General features: G+C 42.9%; 1 long non-coding RNA gene across 1 annotated transcript; it reads right to left on the reverse strand.

Moving 5' to 3' along the window:
• Nucleotides 1-720: 720 nt before the first annotated feature.
• LOC129166501 (uncharacterized) lies at nt 721-2,649 on the reverse strand. The gene is made up of 3 exons (XR_008565497.2): nt 2,384-2,649; nt 1,826-1,893; nt 721-1,137 (listed from the first exon to the last, which is right to left on the reverse strand). It is a non-coding gene; the product is annotated as an uncharacterized lncRNA (long non-coding RNA).
• Between the last annotated feature and the right edge of the window lie 6,893 nt (nt 2,650-9,542).

The following is a 9,542-nucleotide window of genomic DNA, read 5'->3' on the forward strand; positions in this document are numbered from 1 at the left end:
ACCTAAAGAAAAACCCAGGACACGCTGTAGGGACTATGTCTCTCTGCTGGACTGGGAACACCTTGGGATTCCCTTAGAGGAGCTGGCCCAAGTGGCTGGGGAGAGGGAAGTCTGGGCTTCCCTGGTTAGGCTACTGCCCCCGCGACCCGACTCCGAAAAAGCGGAAGCGAATGGATGGATGGAAAACAGCAGAGAACGCCTCAACTAGTAGAAGCTAACCAGTAGGATTAGCAACTCCACCAGACAGCTGAACTCCTCCAGGTTTGTGTTATTTGTGGCGGTGAAACATCAACGTTACAAAGCACTCCGTGGTAGAGTTACTTTGCCGTTTGCCAATCAGAGGCAAGATGTCCCAACATCAGGAAATGAGAGTCCAAATCCAGCTGTCTACTGCCCCTTTCTTCTCTAACTGACTTCCTGAACCAAGCACATCTGAGGACACCCCACCCCCCAACACACACACACACACACACACACACACACACACACACACACACACACACACACACCTGAGTCTGACTCAAAAAATGAGTTTAGGGTTTAGAGAATTTGGTTTAGAAGATGGAGATTAGTATTTTAGCAAATCAGAAAAAAGTATAGATTGTATGTGTTCTCCAAGGCCAGCTCTGGGTAATTTGGTGCCCAAGGCGAGAGTGCCCATTTGCCCCCCCCCCCCCCACCCCCATCCACCCCCCCCCCCGCATCTCACCCAAACCCAAGTCCACACATTGGAAAAAGCAACTCCACAGTTATTCCTTAGTTACTAATTTTTTATTTTAAATATTCACACAGCAACTCTTTAAAGTCATCAGCCTGAAGAATAAATGTAAGCTTGAAAGATAAGTAACCTGAGAATATTACAATAACCGACAACTCAAAATGTTGTGCAAATGTCATTGGGGGGGATGCAAAATCAAAAGCAGCATTAAACTGTGCAATCAAAAGCAGAACTCAAATATCAAAGTGTCATCATAAAGAAAGTTCTACTTTCCATTTTGTTCAACTGCTGTGGCCAGTCAGCAGGATCCATGGGGCCAGCAGCTCATACATGTTCACAGACATCTGTTGAAGCTGATGATGGTGTCTCTTCAGGCTGTTGGATTGGAGCACTGAGTCTGCTGGTGTTGGGTTCTTCTTCTGTGAGAAAATAAACACACACACACACACACACACACACACACACACAAAGCAACTTAACCCTCTGATGCATGAATTAAGAACAGTGCCACTTTCACATTCAATATTCTGTCATGTGCAGTGATGCTTTTCATTATTTTTAATATTACTGGACTTTTTATTTTATTGATCTTTTTTAATCTGTTCTATGAAAACATGAATAAAATTATCAAAAACAGGTGGAAGTGAGGAATATTTGAAAAAACTTATGTCTCACTCTCAGGTGCTCTTCAGCATCAAATTAATCGTAGAATATGAGGAAGAAGATCCGGTGATCTGAGGCACTCTGAGGTTTTCATTTATTAAACAAGGAAACACAGACGCGTTTCGGTACCACCTTCTTCAGGGCATAAACCTTTATACCTTGAAGATGACTCACTATGTCACAAAAACTAATGTCCATCCTTTTTTACAGATTTACAGCCTAATTGACAATAACATCTTAAGGAGACAATTTCAGATGTGTATGCTGAGATTATTTAATATTCTCAATGCTAAATCAATGCTGCACTGATTGTGCCAAAAACCAGTGTCTGGTGTGGATTTAAATAAATTAATTTTGCATATCGATATATGTGATAAGACGTTTAATTTGAAAAAGCCCGTTTCTACTGCTGATTACAAATAGCCTAACAAGTAACTTACTCACCTGGATCTAGATGCTGAGATTGTAGCTCAGTAAATGTGCTGCTGCTGCGTGATGCCTGGATGAAGACGCTGCAGCATGAACAAGAAAGAGACGGTATAAGATGTCATGCTGTGTTTAGGCAGTTCTCACTCCCCGCTGGGCCCAGCGGCAGCGGGGGAGTCCCCGCCACGGCCACGGCGGTGCCGCCCGCCCGATGTGTCGGACAAAGTTGAAAATTTGCCACACCCACACCTAGCGTTCTTCTGATATACAAATATTAAATTCATATTGTATGCGTACTTAAAACTTGAAACAACGTTCATAAAAGGCTGCAATGAAGCTCCAAAAACCAGTAAAAAATCTTACATTCTTCATCATCACAGTGAGACTCAACATTGTCTCACTGCATCTGGACACGACGATTCAAAAGTAAAATGAATGGGTTAAAGTTACAGATACTGTATTGTGTGTGTAAACAGCTAGCGAGGGTCCGTCCGTGGACCGTGCGTGGCAGGAGAGGCAGTTAGCTACAATGCTAACGCAAAAAGTTCCTTTGCAAAACTTATAAAGTCTACATACCTCTGCTTTGGGCCCGTTTTTATTCTTCTTCCTTCCTTCGCTTTCGGAATGCTGATCCCGATGGCTTAGGCGTTCTTTTCATCGTAAAATATCAAACGTTTAAACGCGACGACAACAGGATGTCCTTCTACAGTGCTACCCACACACGTGATCTATGGCAACCTTAACGGTCAAATGCATCGGAGCGGTGGCTCAAGCGGGAGCTCGAAATGCAGCCAGATTATTAGAATTTAAATATTGATGTTTTAATTTCATGTCATTTCAAAGGGGAATTTTGAGTATGTAGAGATTGCATTTCATATTACAAACATGAATTTAATAAACATTTATTTATTTATTTATTTATTTTTTATTTTGCGCCCTATCCATCAGATGGCGCCCCAGGCGGCCGCCTGTGTCGCCTGTCGACAAAGCCGGCCCTGGTGTTCTCAACAGCTCTTTGGTGTCAGATCAGACCATCTAAAAAGTAAGAGGATTACAGGAGAGCATAAATTCAATGTTCTGCTCTGGACTTTCAATGAAAAACAGTGACGACTAAACCTGAGGTATCCACAGATAAACAGTTCCACCCGTATATAATGTTGTGTGGGAAAGCACTTCTGCAGAGACATTATGGTGTCTGAGCAGAAAAATGGTTTTATATCAAATAGCACTTCAGATGCAAATTCTTCCATGAGAGTATTGACAGATACACGTAGAGGTCAGCGGGAGTTGTGTCGTCTTTGTAATCATTTGGAAAATAATGATGGAGTGCAGTGTGTGTGTGGCACTAGGTGTAGGAGTGATGCAGGACATTTAATGTCTTGAGGACGGTGAGACAAGGTGAGGTGTGTGGCAGCAGTGATTGACAGGTTCAATGTTCAGGTCAGAGCCATCTTTTCTTCCAGTGATGGACAGCCTGGTGAATGAAATCAGGCAAGATTCTCAGAGGACAACAGGTTTCTCAGATGACATTACGAAGTGTATGGAGAGTTTAGGACCAAGTTGGAGAACCGGGAGAGGGTAAACACACCCACATCACCCCGCTTCTCCAGCTTCATTGGCTGCCAGTCAACTTCAGAGTTCCTTTCAAGATCCTGGTTTTGGTCTATAGGGCCTTACATGGACAAGCACCATCATACATTGGTGATCTTATTAGTCCCTGCACCCCCAGCAGGTCCCTGAGGTCCAGTGATCAAAGCCTACTGGTTGTGCAGCACCAGGCTAAAGACTAAAGATGACAGATCATTTGCTGCTGTGGCCCTCCAGACTCTAGAACTCTCTCCCCCTGAGCCTGAGATCAGTGGACTCAGTGGGCTCCTTTAAAAAGCAGCTGAAGACTCACTTGTTCAAGCTGGCTTTTGTATGGCCTTCTTCACTACTCTCTCTTTATTCTGCTCTCCCCACCTATTCCACCTTCCTCCTGATCCACTGATTTCCCTCATATCTATTCACTCTCTCTTTTTCTTAACGTTTTTTAATCACAATTGTCTATTTTATGCTCATTTGAAATATATTTTTAACCATTTTCTAAATTATTTTTGATACTTTTAAATTTTTTGTTTTTGTAAAGCGCCTCGTGATTGTTATCTTGAGAGGCACTATAGAAAGTATATTTTCTTCTTCTTCTAAAGAATGCTGTGGCAGAGTATAGAAGAAATAATGAAGAGGTGCAGAAAGGAGGGGATGCCAGAACAGTGAGGGATGCATTGAAGTGCTGAAGGTGAACAAGTTTAAATACTTTTTGTCAACTTCTTCCAAACAACAGTACTTGACAAAAAAAGGTGAAGAATACAGTGTAGGCCACATGGAGTGGGCGGAGAAGAGTGTCAAGAGTGATTTGCAATAAAAAAGACAAGCAAAAGTGAAAAGGAAAGTTTCTAAGACAGATATGTTACGGGGGCTGGAGATGGTGCCAGGAGCAAGCTAAATTAAAGATGCAGAGATTATCCATTGAGAGTGATAGAAGTGGGCAGGAGTGTGTGTGTGTGTGTGTGTGTGTGTGTGTGTGGCTCAAGTCCAAAGTAATCCAAGTTAGAATGACTGGACGTTTGAGGAGGATTTAGTTAAGAAGTTTGAAGGTGGAATTTCCAGACATGAACAGAAAGAAAGTCCAAAAAAATGATTTATATCTGTTATGGGACAGAACTTTCATGTTGTTTGTCACGTGTACTATTTAAGGTCAACTTTATTCATATTATCTACACTTTTGCAGTGTAGTATCAAAGAATGAGCACAGAGAAATCAGCTGAAGGAGACAGTAGCTTTATACGGCAAGATTTGGAGTTTTATTTTTTGATATTTTGACATCTTGCCTCTGATTGGCTAACAGCAACATGACTTTACCACTGACTCTGTTTGCGCTGCAATGTTTATATTTTATCTCCACAAATAGCACATGCCTGAATGAGTTCTGCTATGTTGGGGAGTTGCTAATGCTAACAATTAGCTTCTACTACTGTAAATCCTCTAATACAGGCCTGGGCCTTTACTCAAGCGCATCCTGGTTCAGGTCTTTATTGGAAGGAGGCCAGAATTAGAGGCAGGCTTTAATTTTTATTAGAGCAACATAAACTACCAGTAGAATGAGTACAAGATTGTGTCTATTTGAAACTATAAAACACTAGGTTTGTTTATTGAAAATGTACAGTTAACATTGTACGTACATATGCATATAGAATGTTTACAACAAACACCGTTGTTTCAAGCTAAATCCCAGTATGGTAGCAAAAGTAGCAAACATGCTGGTAGTGCATTGTAAACACTTGGTGATAATTAGGTTAGTGAGTCACAACTGCTTAATCCTCATCCTCCGCAGTTCCACGTAACAACACTGAGCTAACTACTAAAAACATTAGCACTCTACAAACTATTTGTGGTGAGGACATGTGAAAACAGTATCAAACTGTTTACCTGCTGTTTTTGTAGTGTTTTTAAGCTGTTCAATAAAACACCATGAAAAAACCTTTACCCTTACCTGTGATGAAGTGATTACTGCAAACTGTAGCATTTTCCCTTCCATTTCTGCTCATCTTGCAGCCAGAGATTATGTTAAGTTTCAATCAGTCCTGTGTGGCGCACTACTTTAGGAAAATGGAAAAAACAAAAGTTTGTTTTTGTCCCGATCACACGTAATTTGGGAATTTTTACACCCAGTCAACAAATTAAAAAAGCCTTGAGATCAGGAAGCGGGAAGTGACTCAATTGTTTATATATGATCGGACTTGCTGTCATGTTTTGTGAGACTCTAATTCATTAACAGTAGGTAAGTATGCTATTTATTAAAATGTTTTAAGCTCATTAGTCCTTCAAGTTATTAAAACTGCGGCTGGGTTTGTGCCGGCAGTTAGGTTTGTGCCTTAAACCCGGCCACTATTGGAGGCCGGCCTTTTTCAGCCTCACTGACAGTCTCGCTGTCAGTGAGGCTAAAAAAAGGCCGACTAATGTAGGAGACCCATCCAGTAATGGAATACAGGCCAGTATTAGAGGATTTGGGGTAACAGAGATGTTCCAAATGCTAAACTAACAGCATTTCCCATTATGAGCCAAGATGGGTGAGTCCATGATTGATAAGTGACAGTGTGACGTAGATCTGTCAGGATTTTCAAATCCTAGCATTACACCAGCTACTTATCTATATATTAGAAGCTAATCCAAGAGATAGGTGTAGGGGACTACTTTCATGTTCAGCCTGCTTGAAAAATTCTGAGTGACTGATTATAATCAGAGATAATGAACTGTTTTTCAATGAATTTGACCTTTAAGAAAACTATTAGGTTATAAGGTCATAAATATTTTCAAAATGCAGCTAGGATGAGTATAGGTTCCATAGTACAGGGGTGAGTAATACATTGACCATGAAAAACGAGACATGATTTTATTTTACAATCCAGCAAATGAGAAAAAGAGATCAAACAAACCAGGCTGTGTGTGAGTGTCACGTTGCGGGTGTAGGAGTTGATGGACCATGTGTGGTGGAGCAGATCAGGAGGTAAAGGTGCAGGCTTCAGATAAAGTAAAATGGTTTTAATGGTGGGACGGGAACGAACAGCACAAGACAACGATGACAAACAACCACAGTGATCTGACCAAGACTGATACAAGGAGGGAGGTATAAATACAAAGGGCAAATGAGGAACACATGGGCAGGTAAACAAGGGGCAGGTGAAAACAATAAGGACTAATAAAGGGCAGGAGAGAGACAGTCAGGGAGGCAGGGGCAGACCCCGTGACAGTACCCCCCCTTAAGGGGCGGATACCAGACGCCCACAAAGCCACATAACACAGGAGACTCAGGAACACTTGAACGCTTGACTCGGGAACACTTGAGTCGGGGAACACTTGAACGCTTGACTCGGGAACACTTGAACTCAGGGACCTGGAACACTTGAACTCGGGGAACTGGAACACTTGAACTCGGGGAACTGGAACACTTGAACTCGGGGAACTTGGTCTCTGGAACTCGACAGCAGCGGGCGCGGGACACTGGAACTCGACAGGACACTCGGAAACTGGAACACTTGACTCGGGAACACTTGACTCGAACAGGAACTGGAACGGGACCTGGAAACTGCAGCAGCAGGTGTGGGACCCAGTAGAGGCTGCAGCAGTAGGCGTGGGACCCTGAAGAGGCTGCAGCAGCAGGCAGAACTCTGAAGAGACTGCAGCATGGAGGACCTGAAGGCATAGGCCCCGCAGGCGTGGACCAGGAAGTAAGTGTACTGCAGGAGCGACGCGAGGAAACCCAGCTCGGCGGCAGGTACTCGACAAACTGTCTGAGCAGGTGCACATTACGATCCAACTGGGTCCATAGGTGGAGGCTCGGGTGAAGGGAAGCAGATACCATGGAGCAGGAAGACCGGCCCTACCACCCCGGAGAATGTTGGCGTGCGTAGGGTGTTTTACCTCCATCAAAAACTCCAGGATCCTCGGCTTCCATTGGAAAAAACAGGACGGGGCAGAAAGCAGGAGAGGAGAATGGGTTCGACCACCCCGGGAACAAGTAGGATGCGCCGAAACCCCCTTAATGGTTCGACCACCCTGGAAACAGGTAGGATGCACCAAAACCCTTGAGTCAGAATCTCCCTCCGCTAAATGGAGAAAAAGAAAAAAAAAAGTTATCCTCCAGGGAGATGTTTCAGAGCTCACAACAGGTCCAGGTTGGTCAGATCATTCTGTCACGTTACGGGTGTAGGAGTTGATGGACCATGTGTGGTGGAGCAGATCAGGAGGTAAAGATGCAGGCTTCAGATAAAGTAAAATTGTTTTAATGGTGGGACGGGAACGAACAACACAAGACAACGATGACAAAGTACCACAATGATCTGACCAAGACTGATACAAGGAGGGAGGTATAAATACAAAGGGCAAATGAGGAACACATGGGCAGGTAAACAAGGGACAGGTGAAAACAATAAGGACTAATCAAGGGCAGGAGACAGACAGTCAGGGAGTCAGGGGCATTCCCGTGATAGTGAGAGTCTTTGTTACATTCAAGGCTCTTGATTATTAACAGATCTGCTAGTCCCTGCTCTGTACTAAACTGCAGTAACTTGCAGACAGTTGCACTTTCTTATCTGCTCAATCATTTGGAGGCCACATTTCTGATCTGATGTTAGAGACTCACTTACCCCAATTAGAAATTCTGCTACCGTCCTACAGCCTCCACTGACTCACCAATGCTCTCCATGTTATTTACAGGTTTTTGGTTCTTCATGGGCTCCAGATCAAATTTTATTCTCTTGCTCACACACAAATGCTCTGGACTACTTTTCTATTTCTGTTTTTCTCCCAGAAATCACATACTAAGACATGTCTCAGCTGCATCAGTGACTAATGAGATGGTGTGACAGCGCTTGGAGGTAAGTGAGACAAAGAGGAAAAGAAATCGAAGGACATCTGAATTTGCCATTGAAGTACTGAAGGGTTACAGGGTTCAGGGTTTTATCTTACCACTTCCTGGCCAATGGCTGATGAAAATTTAAAATAGGCTTACAGACAATGACAAGCACATCTGACAAAGTCAGCAATGAATGTGACCTCAGTCTTTTGTATTTCCCCTATTTTTCCTTCATACACATCCATCTCTGTCCTAGTTTGGTTCTTCTTCTTGTTTTGCCTATTTCACTAGCTTGTTTTCCATAATCTGCATCACTCCCTGCCTCCCTTACTCTACTTGGTATTCATTTACTTTCTCTTCACCATCACTCACATTTTGTTTGTCCCTCTCCGCTGCCTCTGTGTCCCTGCTCTATTATTATCTAGTCCACCATCTTTCTTCCTATTTCCTCTACTCATCTCACCCCTTTTATTTTTATCCACACAGTCATATTTCTTTGTCTATCCCTTTCTCCATCTATTTCTTTGCCTCTCTCAGGTGGCGGTGCAGATTAGTGGTTAGTGAGACCATCCCATTACTGTAAGGTTACAAATTCAATCTCAGAGGCAGACTGCGTACGCATAAACAGCCACATGTCCTGTTGGATTTGTCCTTGAGCAAAGATGCTGAATGTATAACTGCACAGATAATTTAAGTCGCTTTTGATACAAAACTGACTGTGCAAAAGTACAATTTCCTTTGACGTTGTCATGAATAGTCTTTACCTTGTGCTGACAGCCATAGATCCTGGGTCTGAGACTCCAAAGTTCATGGAAACTTTCCTTTATTGGGCTTTACCTTTAACAATCTGGTTCACATGACTGCAATGTGGTCATGTCCCATGGATGGGATGTCTGAATGGTATACAAATTTGCAGAAGTAGGTCTCTACTGGTGGAGTCAGAACTAAGATAGGGGGCAATAGTGGCTCAGAGTTAAGGGGTTTAACCTGTTACTTTAAAGCATTATCACTGTGTAAAGTGCTTTGGAGTCCACTACCTACGGAGACTAGGCAGTTTTAGTTTGCTTTTAGCATGCCTCAGTGTCCATTTGTAGAACCAAAAGCAAAATGTATGTCTTCACTGTGCATTTGTCTTTTAACACCTTAATCTAACAGCTGAAATGTCTCCCAGCCTTCATTAGTGTCTACAGCAGTGATTTATTACTAAATTAAACAAATCAGTTGTGTTCATGATCTAAAACATGCAGGGAATATTGTGGAAGCAAACTGCAGCATCAGGTATGTCAGCTCAATTTTTTTTTATATCCAACAGAGCTGCCCGCCAGGAAAGAAGTAGCAAGT

Source organism: Nothobranchius furzeri, chromosome 16, assembly GCF_043380555.1.
Source record: "Nothobranchius furzeri strain GRZ-AD chromosome 16, NfurGRZ-RIMD1, whole genome shotgun sequence".
Taxonomy (NCBI): domain Eukaryota; kingdom Metazoa; phylum Chordata; class Actinopteri; order Cyprinodontiformes; family Nothobranchiidae; genus Nothobranchius; species Nothobranchius furzeri.